We start from the raw sequence: 13,308 nt of genomic DNA, 5'->3' as shown, positions 1-13,308 counted from the left end.
TTCCTATAATTACCCACAAAGGTCTCTATTGGTTGTTTTTTTTTCTTTTCAGGTAGAGAAAGCGAGGCACAGAGTAGGTAAGTCATTTGCCCAAGGTTACCCGGCTGTAAATGACAGATTATCAGAACCAGTCTAGCTCTGAAGTCCACCCCGTTACAGACCCACTGCTCTGTGCCCCGAGCCCCCTCCCCACCAGCACTCGATCCAGCAGAGGCAGGACTGTAGGGCAGAGGACCCCTGCAGGAGGCACTGTCCCTCCTCTGTCCCCTCCCTATCTCCCTTAGCCCTCCACAAGCTGTTGTCAATTGCACTGAAGTATTTACAGCAACCAGCGACCGCTGACACCTCTGCCCACGTGGGCTATAATTTGATGCTCAAGCTGTTAAACGGCCGCTTTCGAGCGCTGAGCTCTTCATACATGAGTGTCTCTCCCAAGAGCCAGGCTGGCTGCCTCTGAGCTTCTCCTGATGCTTGCACAACTCTCCTGCTGGCCCCAGGCGTGCACACACGTGCACACATGCCAAATAAGCCATCACACACAGACACCCCTCACACACACAATTACCATCACAAACTGATCCAAGTTCGCTGTTCAGGACACACCCACCAACACATGATATGTATCACAGATTCCCAACCCACCCAGTTCACACCCCTCTTGTCATCAACACACAAGACACTACATGGATAATGGCTGAGGGTATTCTGTGACTGCTAATAATGTCAATCTCATATCCAATTCCATGAAATATGCCCTCTCCGTGTAATTATCCATAGGAAAATTATCCACACACCCAACTCTGCATTAGTGTGACCAGAAAAATCCTGAATAGATTTTTTTTCACTTACTTGTTTTAAATACAGCTGTCACTTGGACGTACCTGTACCTGATCGTTGTTTTATCTAAGTCGTGGCTGCATAGGGGGTTCATTGTACTATTCTCTCTGCTTCTGCGTGTATTTGAAAACATTCTTCCTGGTGTGTATACCTAAACCCCTGACTACATCTGTGTGTCGGTGCCTGTGTGTGTTGTGGGACGGGGTGGGGCTGAGGGGTGTGCATGTGCTCTCACACTAGCACGGCTGCCTCTCTCTGTGTGTTTGCACAGAGCAGACCCAGCGCTGTGGCTCTGTTGCCAGCCCTCTCCCCAGGGAGTCTTTGCAGAGTAGGGTTGCCCTCTGCATAACTATCCAAGAGCAAACACATCAGAAACCAGATCCTCTCGCCGCCCCCATTAATGTAGCAATTGGGGGAGGGGCATTCTGAAAGAGGCGAGGGAGCAGGGGATACAGGAGAACAGAGGAAGGAACTGGGACCCGTCAGGCCAGAGGAGAATAGATTCAGGAACACGTGCTCCTCTGTAATCACCAAGAAGATGGTCCAGAGCCGTGGACACTGACCGGTTGAGGGTCTGAGGAGGACATGGGCTTCCAGCCCCTTGGGAGCCCCCCGGGGTCACCAGATCTGTGAGGACAGGGGTCAGCCTCAGCCCCCTTCCTGGAGCTGCTGAGGTAGGGTGTCTAGGAGGCTCCAGGGGATGGAGGCGACAGAGTGAGCCTGAGCTGAGAAGCCCCGCAGAGCTGCATTCTGACAAAGGAGATTCAGACTGGGCGCAGAGATCCCGGGAAGATGAATGGGGAGGAAAGAGAGGGAAGAACAAGGGAGTGGGTAGGGGAGAAGGAATGTCTGAGTAGTATGGATGAGAAGACTGAGGCTCAAAGAGGACCCAGGGCTGCACCGAGAGATAAGGGACAGGAACTCTCGCAGCAGGAGCAGATGAAAGGACCAGGGTCCCTCCAGCAGCCTTAGTAAGCCACTGATGAAAAGCAGGTCCTGCCCTACCTGTCCAAGCTGCTAGAGTCCTCAAGGAAACCTCCCTGGGGCCTGGACCATGCAGAGGAGGGGGAGGGTGAACGTACTTCCCTCCGCAGACCCCGCCTGGAGGCCCAGGGAGGAGCAGGAAGCCGGTGAGAGGGAAGAAAAAAAAGACCTGCCAGTAGGGGAGAGGGAGCAAAGGGACCGGTGGAGTCGGAAGATCAGAGTTCAAGTCCTGATGCTCCTATTTCCGGTGCAACCTTGCAGCAGCCCTGCAACTTCTCCAAGTCTCATCTGGAAAATACAGATGCCTATCCCAAGGCCCCATGTGGACCAAATGAGACAATGGTGATGGAAATGCTTTCTAGCGAGGTCTGTGCACCTCCTCATTGATGGAGATGCCAGCAGGGGAGAAGTCATGAGACAGAGCGTAGAGATGACAGAGAGCAATTATCTGCCAACATGGAGATTTTATTCTTAATACTTATGTGTGCTGATATGTCCTGCCTCATCCCACAAAGGATCTGAGTTGTCTGAGAGGGAAAAAAATCACTGACTGACTGAAGGACAGATGGGTGGACAGAGGAATAAAGACAGAGGCAACAAGAGGGCAAGAGACTTCCAGGGGGAAAAGGTCATTCCTTCAGACATTCAACCTTTCCTTCCCAAGCATCTTCTATGTTTGGTTTCAGATGACCTTCCCCAGATAGAAGTGTGACAAGGTCAGTCTACTCCTCTCCCTATTCCTTCTCCTCCTGCGTACAAGACCAGACACTATTTCCCAGCCTGCCTGCAGTTAGCTGGAGCCGTGTGACTACGTTCTGGCCAAGGAAAGTGGTCAGAGTGATATTTGCCACCTGCAGAACTGGCCCTTTTAAAAATTCCCCCCAGAATTCTCTACTCTCTCTCCTCCTCTGCTGAGTTTAGAAGGTCCAGTGGAGGATGCCAAGAACCTAGAACTGGGGTCCACAACCCCAGGGGGTCAATTATAGAATCTGTTATGTGGGAGCTCCATAAATTTGGATGAGAAAAATTTTACCTTTATTTTTACAAACCTCCAAACTGAGATTCAGTATTTTATTCGATTACAAAGAGAGGCAACAAACCACAGTGGTATTCCCCATACCTGTAACTGTGCCACCCATAGAAATCACAGATATTTTTCTATATCATGTTAAGTGGCTGCAGAAATATCAAAAGGTCATTTATGCTGAAATTGCACTATTAATCCCTTTGCTGTTTTCTATTTAACTTGTTATATATTATATCAAAATTTTATTGTATTGTTTTATCACACATCCTACTATGTCAAAAATTTTTTTAATATTTTGATACTTGAATTTCAGTATAATTGGTTGCTTTTGTAGTCCTGTGAATTGGATATTATGCGTTGAAAAATCTTTATTCTTTTTTTTTGGCTGCGCCGTGCAGCATGTGGGATCATAGTTCCAGGGATCAAACCCGTGCCCCCTGCAGTGGAAGCGCCGAGTCTGAACCACTGGACCACCAGGGAAGTCCCAAAAAATCTTTATTCTTAAGGGTCCAGTGGTTTCACCAGTCTGCCCGAGGGAATCTAGGACACAAAAAAGATAAGAACTCCTCCCCTAGATAATGATGGAGTCCTTAGAGGGACGTCCCTGGGTCTCTGAATGACTCCCCACCCACTACCACCACCACTGATCTGACATTTGGACTGTGAGATGACTGAAAAATAATCTTTATTTGTTAAACTACTAAGACTTTGAGGACCTTTTATAATACAGAGGGGATTCCTTGTGACTCCAAGAGGAGTCCAGGCTGGACCTCTCCACCTAAGTTAACTCTGGATTCACTCTTAGCTCTCCTAAATGCCCTTGCTCATGAAGGATGGAATGCCCTGGATGCCTTCCCCTCATACTCTAACTTCTACTGTCCAAATGCTCCCAGACTTTCAAAGCCCAGCTCAAACGCCACCTCCTACAGGAAGTCTCCTGGGCCTTCTCCCCCTCCCAAAAGTCCCTTGCCCCTGAGCTGAAGCACCAAGAGCTAGCAACATCAGACTGCGAGCTTGCCCAGGGGTAGGACGTTGGATAAATTCCCTTCCTGTCCCCCAGCCTACACCCACCCCTACAGTGGGCCCAGGCCAGGGATGCCCAGCCATGGTAGGGCTGGTAAATGTTTGCTGCATGGGAGGCAGATGAGTGGTCAAGGAACCGTCCGTTTGATTCAGCTCTACTCCCTCATAACCTGGTCCAGGTCCACACTGTGTGCTTGCTTAAGGAAAATGGGGGGAAGGGGGAGGAAGGCACTAGTGCTTTCCCACACTGGGGCCCCAAGTTCCCTTCTCTTGAGATTATTTCTGCTCAGTGTGGATTTCCAACCAATACATTTTGTCCTCTAGGTCTCTGTAGTTTGGGTAGCCAGATGAGAGTAGAAGTCGTGAAGGAGTTAAAAACAAGATGAGTCGGATGAAAGATACCTCCTGTGGGTCCCAGCTGAGTCATCCTCTTTGTCCCACACCCTTGAAATCCACTTCCTCTTGCCCACTCCCTTCTCTCCCACCCCACCCTCCCCTCAACAGGCACTTGAAGCCTCTGGCATTGGACAGGGAGCACTCGTCTTCTCTGTGCAATTCTGGAAGCCCAGACCTGCTCCCTGGACAGCTGCTGCACCATGGGGGAGTGGGGATGGTGGGGTGTGACTCTCTGGTCCCCTCTTTCAGAGGGTGACTACCAGCCCAAGCTCCTTTCAGCATGGAGAAGAACTGAGCTAGAGTCCAGGCCACCTTTCTCCCTTCAGGTTATCTTGCTACACTGGCGCTCAGGGGCCCCCAGGCTCTGCCCTAGATACTGCTGTGCCCACTTCTCCCCCACCACACAGGGCACCAGAGACCATTACTGCTCTATTAAGGGTCAAACTTCTGAATAACATTAACTCCACTTGCCTTTGAGCAATGTGACGCATGTTTGGAGCACTTCCACACACACATGGTTGATCCATTCACTCATGTGCCAGGCCTTGTGTCATGTGCTAAGAACACAGTGACGCACTGGATTCAACTCCTGCCCTCAAGGAGTTCCCAGTCTGGTGAGGGAGGTGGAGCAGTGAGCAGAAAACACTCCACAATAAGTTCTTTAAAAGCACCAGGCGTGGGGCTTCCCTGGTGGCGCAGTGGTTGAGAGTCCGCCTGCCGATGCAGGAGACACGGGTTCGTGCCCCGGTCTGGGAAGATCCCACATGCCGCGGAGCGGCTGGGCCCGTAAGCCATGGCCGCTGAGCCTGTGCGTCCGGAGCCTGTGCTCCGCAATGGGAGAGGCCACAACAGTGAGAGGCCCGCATACCGCAAAAAAAAAAAAAAAAAAAAAAAAAAAAGCACCAGGCGTTGTAGAAGCACCGGGGGCAGGATCTCACACCAGGCTTGGGGGATAGGGGTCAGAGAGGATGGAAGGCTTCCTGGAGGAAGAGACACCTGACCTGGGAGTGAACCAGGTAGAAAGGGGGAGAAGGGACAATCAGATGCATGAACCATAGAATCACTGGCTCTTGGGCTCATCAAAGGGTAGACTCAGACTCCTAGAATCGTTCTTCTAATGAACAACCATTTATTGTGCCAGATGCCATGCTGGGTAAAGAGATCTCAGAATCAAAGGGATCTTATATCCCAAAGCCAGCCTGGCTTCCATACCCTGCTCTTGAGGGGCAGACTGCCTCTTCCAACTCCAAGGACCTGAGGAGAGGAAAAGGGGTCTGAAGATGCCCTAGGTGTCAGAATGAAGGGTGAATCCCTCCTGCTGGTATTAAAGGACCTCCTGGGGATGGACAATGGCACACCAGGAGGGGACCTTCGCTCCCTGCAGATGCAGTGACTGGTAGCCCAATGGTCAGAGCTCTGTTGACTGGAATGGTCAGAGCTCTATTGACTGGAGGCAAAGTCCAACAGGATGGAGTTTTGGGTGATGGCCACTCTTGCCAACAGGTTCCAGCCTGGCAGAGTAGGGAAGTGATTCACCTCCTAAATTACATCCTCCAGCTAGTCTCTCGCAAAGTCCCAGGTGTCTTCCTTCACAGCCCATATTACAGTTTTAATTAGATATGCACTTGTCTGTTTCTTCCTCTCCTCCGCTAGATCATCACCACCTTAAGGCCAGGAACAACATCTGTTTTGTTCACCACTGTATCCTCAAGCACCAAGCAGGTAATAATAGACTTGCTGAAATGAACTGAGACTGATGAGTGGATATGGAAGGACATTCCAACAGATGAGGGGCAGCCTGGTGATAAGCTCATTTCATTTCACAGAGAGCTGCACTGGGTCCAGGAGAGGATGGAGTTGACCCAAGATAGAGCTGCCAATGTATATGGAGGGGTGGGAGGGCAGGGAGGACTGTTGCAGAGGTGGGAGCACAGACACAGAAAGGCGCTCATAGCCCTGGCCCCCGAGATGCCCCAGCCTCCACGGAATCAGTTCCCTTTAGGAAGCCCCCTCCGCACACTCAGCCACCGTCGCGGCAAGTCCAGCCTTCTCTTCAAACGGATGTCCCAGAATCGGCCTATAGAGCCAGAGGGGGAAAGGATGGACCAGTGACCGGTGTGGAGGCGGGGGTGGGGATGAGGAGCCCAGTTTTGGTGCCAGAGCTAGGGGACCTACGACAAGGACTGGACAGCTTCAGCACCTAATCTGTGCGGAAAAGCCCTGCGAACGAGAGCAGAGAGCCACCCCGGTTAGCCCAAGATCATCCCGTCAGCACTTTAGCACGGATCGGCCCGGGTCAGTGCAGGGTCACGCCTGTTAGCGCAGGGTCAGGCCCGCTCAGAGCTGGGTCGTCCCCGTCAGCGCAGGGTCATCCCTTTTAGCGCTGGGTCGGCCCGCTTTAAAGCAAGAGCTTCCCGGTTTGCAGACTCAGCCTCTAACGGAGGGTCAGAGCGGGCGGGGCGGGGTCAACTCGGTAAGCGGTGGAAAAGCTCCGGGTACTTTGGGGCCAGCGGCGCCCCCAGGTGGCAGGGCCCCGCAGGCGCTCGGATCCGGGTCGGGGAGGGTTTCAGGAACCTCTCGTCTTTCACACTCAGGTGGGGAGCCTTGTGGACCCAGGCCCCTGGCCTCGCCCTGCAGGAAGTGCTTTGCTTCCCAATGTTCCTTACACGCATCTTTGGGGCTCTTTCTGCTCACAGCATGCAACTGCGTGCCCGAGCGTATTTGAGAGCAAGAATCCTAGATGCTGGCGGAGAGCAGACAAGTCACCGGGAAACTCCAGCCCCAGCTCCAGAGGAAGCGACCACGGAGCCCGGCCCCTCCCCTCCCGCCTATCCCCACTGCCTTGGGTCTCAGTCTGTGGGCACACATTCTGCGGACTTGTCTCTGAGACAGCGGTCCACCCCCCCGCCCCCAAGCTTTGGGTACTTCCCGCTACGACCCCACACACTCTGAAGTTCTCAAGTTTGGCCTGGGACGGGACACTGGGGAAGAGGCAGGGCACAGCCTGGTTCCCAGCCCGGCTTTGGAACTGTTCTTCCCACACCGCGGGCCACCTATACTGGTTCCAGTCCGTCCAGCCCCTCTCCCACCTCCTGCTAAACACATGAACTCACCCAGCGCTTCCCAGAAAGGGGGGCGGGGTCTCTGGGTGAACAGAGACTGGAGTCAAGGCAGCTGGGGGAGAGGCTCCCGGTCACTTTTTGGGCCAGCCTCCTACCCCCTGCCACCCTATCCAGATGCCACAATGGGTGGGGCTGGGAGCTCAGCAGGCTGCCAGGTAGGCTGCCAGATGGCGACTCACCTTCACACTCATCCACATGGTCCACAAAGGAGATAAGGTTATGCAGAATCCAGGGACAAAGACATACCTGGAGACTCGGCCACCCCCCTATGGCCCTGGCAGGGGAGGAGAAATCACAGGGTCTAGGTTGGAAGTTTCTTGGGTCCAGAAAGGAGGGAGCCAAGCCCCTCACTCTCCTGCCCCTCTGAGCAATGGAAGCCCTGAGGTGGCCACCTGGACTGTGCCTCTGGAGTCCCAGCACAACCTGTGGCAGGCCAGCTCTGTACCCTCCTGCACCCTTGCTGCAGAGTGATAGCTGAGGGAGGAGCAAGAACTCCTCAGCAGGCTACAGGGAGGAGCTGGGCAAAGCCACTGACCCCAGATGGGGAAGGCGAATCCAGGCTAACATAATCCAGCTCATTTCTCACACAAAGAAACTGAGGCTCAGTGAGGGCAGGAAGGACTGGCCCAAGGTCACAGAGAGCACCGTGGAGAGAATCAGGAATCCTCTCCCCTCCTCCCCTTTTCTGTTCCCAGTATTGATCATCTTCAGGGTAGGTGCTAAAGTGAAGACTGCAAAGGAGGGGAAAGAGCCATCAAAGCCTGGTATCTTTTAGGGGTCAGTGTAACTCAGAACTCCTATGTGCCCCTGTGGGCGCGTGCACGTGCCCCAGCCACACACACACACACACACACACACACACACACTCTGGCCTACAGCCCACCAACACCCTTCAAAGCCCTGAAGCTGGGCCAGCACATCCATCCTGATCCAGGAAGGAATGGTTCCAGCCAGGGCAGCCTCAGGCCTAGATGATCCAGATTTTCTTCAGTTATTCTCCCGTGTGTGAAAGGTCTAGATTCTGGTGGGGCATGGGAAGCAAGGGTTGGAGTAGCCAAGTGGGTGGACTAACTGACAGATTTGCCAACAGACTCATAGAAGCAAGGAGGGAGGGATGCTACTGCCTAGGAAAACTGAAGGGAAAGAGGCAATGCAAACTCTGACCATTCCCACCCCCCTTCCTCACAGCCAAGCTGCTGCCCGAAATTTGGCTCAGTCTAGGGCCGGGTGAAGGATTCAGCTGCCTGCCCCAGACCAGGGACCCAGCATAAAGTTGAGCACAAGATGCTCCTGCTCACCCACACTCCTCCCGACTGCCACCTCGTTCACCTAAGGGCAACCTATCTCATGCCCTGATTTATCCGGATAATTGTTTGCTCTCCCACACCTTGATCTCAACATTCCTCCGGTCCTGCCTCTGGGAAGAAAGGAGAATTCAGAAACATCCATAGTGCAGACAACACTTAAGATTTCCCTAGAGTACCAGGGGAGATGCTGGGTTTTTAGTTCCCTCAAAAGATCTAGGTGAATACTTTAATTATTGATGCTGGTGCATAGAGGCTGCAGGCTCCAACTTTACATTTGGCATCCTGCTGAGCAACTTTGGGCAAACCCCATCCTCACCCCTCCTCTAGACCTGTTTCCCCATCCATTCAATGTTAGCCTTGGAAACCTTGCAAGCGCTGGTGTTACCGGCTCTACAAACTGTACTTGCCCCCTTGCTGCAGAAGATCAGTTTCCTAGGAATGGAAGGGAAGACTCCAAAGCACCTGGGGACTGCTGACCAAGTCCCTCTGTGCAGGCTGGAGTTGGGCAGGGGCATCTCACGGCACCAGGCAGGAGAGCAGGTCAGAGGCCAGACAATGGAGCCTCTTAGCTCCATTGGAACAACCTGGATCTACCCATCTAAGGCAGGCTAAAGGGGCTGGACACCACCGGGTTAGGGAGGAAGCGGGAGCTTTGGGTGGAGGCTAGCCTGATCCACTGCTGGTCCGGTCACTGTGCCCCTCAGCACCTTCACTGGCTGCTCCGCAATCCTGGCTTTGTCTGCAGTGGAGAAGGAAGTAGGGAGAAGGTGGGCAGGTCTCAATCTTAGCTCGAAGAATAAGGGAAGAGGCTCAAAACTGAGGCCTCCTCCCCACCCTCACAGAGACCCATTCCTAACCGTTCCACTCCAGTCCTCTGCACCCACATCCCCCCAGCCTCTGCCTCTGCCCAAGGAGGAGGGACCACACTCTCACACTCACAGTGATACAGTCACAAATATACATGCTAGCACACACAAGTATTCAGCCCCAAGCAGTCACCCAGACAGACACGTTTCCTCTCACACGCAAACATATACACAAACACAGACCCCAAATACCCCAAAATCACATACACATGGACTGTGATACCTGGATACCATCATCACAAAGTGGAAAGCTACCATCCTTAACCCCTAAAATACCAAATTTTTTTTTAACCTCAAATATGGTGATAATCACTTCTTTTGCCTTTTCTTCAGTTCTCAACTATCGGAATTAGACTGCATCTAATGACACTAGGCACATGTTTGCTGCTTGTACCTCCAGTACAATGCCCAGCACACAGTAGGTGCTCAATAAATATTTGTGGAACGAAGGAGCCAGAGAGTTAAGAGATGTCCAGGGTTGGAGGCAAATTAACTAGCTGGTGTTTGATCCTTACCAGGTACCTCCTCAGACAAGAAAACTGTTCTTCACACAAACTGAGCCCTGACGCTGGCCTCACACTCTTCAGATGGTCAACAGAGGGAGGAGGGATGGGGTAAGTAGATCAGAGGCCAGAGCTGCTGCCTGGGGCATCAGAACCCAGAAGCCGCGGCTTACAGTCCATCTGCCCTTTTGTTGCTATATTGAAGACTCATGGGTTTGCAAAAGGACACTACGAACGGCCCTCTGATCCTCCAGCCTGCCTGGGGCTCCACAAAGCATGGCTGGCTGGGGCGTCCTACCAGCATCTCCAGCCCTGGAATCCTACTCCGTGTACTGGGAGCCCAGGTTCTTGGATCTACTCGCCGGCTCCGCAGCTGTTCCGCTATGTAATCTTGGTCTGGTCCCTTCCGCTCCAAAGCAGTAAGTGGAGCCACGCGGTCCTCAGGACCCTCTAGGCTCCTGCCATCTGGGTCCGAGGCTAGTTTAAGCGATAACCTCACTAGCTGCCCTCTCTGACTGGAGTGACACGTGGGGAAGGGAGAACTAGCTCAAAAAGATTGGATATTTACAAGGAATTCACAGTTGAGATGTGAGCCCACAGGGCCATGAAGACGCAGCCCGGAGGGAAGGCGTGGACTAGGGTATGTGTGGGGGGCAGGGGAGAGGTGATTTCCCCCCACCCAGCCGGGACCCGCACATCTGCATCTGAATGGGATGGGGGGACTAGTCTAGGAGTCCTAACAGCACCGACACCTGCTGGGGAAGGGGACACAAAGCAAGGACCCTCTGTAAGGGGCGACGAATTAATTTGGACAATAAACCCCTCTCCGGTACCCTCAGAGGCCCCCACCGCGCCGCACACACACTGGCGGTATCCACACATCGTTTGAAATACGCTTCTCAGGGTTGCGGTGATTTTTAGGAATCGAAGGGACTGATTTAAATGTCTTGTTCCCCCAATAATTCGCCCTTTCCAGCCCTAAGATCCATGTAACCGCAATTCCCAAGATACTTCTGCCTGCGTAGGCAGAAGTGCCCCGGAGGTGAGACCATCCTAAAGGCGTTTTTCCAACATCGGGGGAAACGAGCACAGACCTCCAAGGCCCCGGCTTCCCAGGGCGAAACGCTCAGGACCCCTGTAGCAGCTGCTGTGAGCATCTCCCCAGCCGCCCGAGTGTGCGGGGTGTGACGCGTACCCCTCTGGAGCCGAGCACCGCCGAATAGCTGGGCGGGAAGGAGGCGGGTACGGGCTGAAGACCAGGGGCCTGTCGACCCCCTTCAGGAGGACGAAATTGCGGCGAGGAGGCTGGCGTGGCCGGGAGGAGGGCACCAGGCTCAGACCCCTGACGCGTGGAGAAAAGCAAAGGCGCAGACAACGAGCGACTTCCGCTCTGAGTCCGTGTGGATCGAAAAGAGAGAGCTCCGCAGACACCCAGGACTCGGAGCTGAGAGCCGAGCGAGGGTCAGAAACAACCCCAAGGGTGTCGGCGCCCAGTCCATCCCGGGGGCGCAGGCACCAGAGGAAAGCGCCTTCCTTCCGCCGCAGTCCGAAGCCTCCGGGGCTCCGGAGCGGCCCCAGCCTCGGGCCGCCGGCTTCTCCGCTACGAAAGGAGGCGGTGCCAGCTCCGCCCTGCGCCGCACCCACTCTCTCGCGGAAAAATTCGTTCCCTAAACCAGAGCTGGGAATCTCAATCTTCCCTATATCTTTCTATATTGGTACATCTATGCCGACCTTAAAGAACAGAATAATTCCGCTCCAAAACTCCAATTAGCATTTGTTTTGCTCTCAGATGCCCTGATAGACGAAGAGCTTAGGACGCTGAATTATCCTGTACGACCTCTGCCCACCTTTAGTTCTCTTTCACCGTTTCTCCGGATATCTCAGAGCTCCAGCCCCAAGGTCAAATGTGAGCTGGGTCTCAGCATCCCGGTTGGTCCTCCTGGATGCATCAACAGGCCCCAACCCAGACAACCTTTTGAACCACGTATCGGAATAATTTAGGCGCAAACCCAAACTCGCCTCGCTTCTCTTGGCGGCATGCGCAGCGTTTGAGTTAAACTCCGACGCCGGTCCATAAAGACCCTAGCCGATCTGCCTCCTCACACCGCCCCCCTAAGCTTGAAATCCTACGAGGCACGCTCCACACGCAAATCTTTTCTCTCTTTTTCTTGCCGGGTCCCTCGTTTAAATAGCATCGGCGCCTTTATTCGCCTGACCCTAAGCAGAGGAAAACCCGCCTGATCATCATTGTCTGGTCCGCGACCGGCCCCACCCCCGCCCCAATCAGTGTCACAAAACGCCCCTTTCAACAGATTCCAAACCCTCTTCACCCGGGCTCACTGAGCCTTCAACTTCATTAAGTGCGCGCTACGGCGGCGCTGGAGGAGGCGAAGTTTAAATAAACCGGAGCGGAGAGGGAGGAGGGGTGGGTTGCTAGTTGAACCGGAGAGGGAGAGAAGAGTTTTTGAAAAGGGGAAAAAAGTCATCAGGGGAAAAGCGCTTTGTAACCACGAAGACGCGCCCGCTGTGGCGAGAACAAATTGGATATGGAGGGGAAGTGTCCGCCCCCACCTCAGCTCCCGCTCCTGGGTGGTCCGGGGAGCCCCAGGAGAAAGAAAGATGGGGAGGAATCGGCGGTGAAAAGAATTAACCACTTTAATTGGGCTGCAAGAGAGAAATGGGGAGAGGCTCACCGATGTGCCCCGATCACCCAAACAAAATACCCTTCAGTAAAATAAAATAAAATAAAATAAAATAAAAATGAAGTAAAATGTCTGCCTTTAGCCTTGGCTGAAAGACGTATGTCAAAGTTTGAGAATCAAGGCTGTTCTCAGCCATAGAAAGCAAATCTGCAAGATGGGGAAATTCTGCCCGGAAAAACCCCCTCCCTCTTCTGTGGCCTCAGGCCTCCCGGCGCCGGATGAAAAGGAATGAAATTGAACGAAATTGAACGAAATGAAGTGAAATTGACCAGTGAAATTCGCCAATTTTCTTCCCCTTTAAACTGCCCGCTCTCAGCAGCACTCTCTGAACCCCAAGCCGATTTCTTAGCATTTTTTTTCTCACCTGGAGACACGAAGGTGTGCCCTGGATATTTTCTTATTATTGTCACCGATCGTTGTAGCTTGCGGGGGCAGAGGCTCAGCTGTATCCACCCAAACAGCCAGGGAACCCACAAGAGCCACTCCAGATGGAACGGCCTATTTCTCCTCCCAGGAGGCTGGGCTCCCTCCTAGGTAAGCC

This window comes from Hyperoodon ampullatus (genome assembly GCF_949752795.1).
Source record: "Hyperoodon ampullatus genome assembly, chromosome: 2".
NCBI classification, from domain to species: domain Eukaryota; kingdom Metazoa; phylum Chordata; class Mammalia; order Artiodactyla; family Ziphiidae; genus Hyperoodon; species Hyperoodon ampullatus.
Note: the sequence above shows the minus strand (reverse complement) of the source record.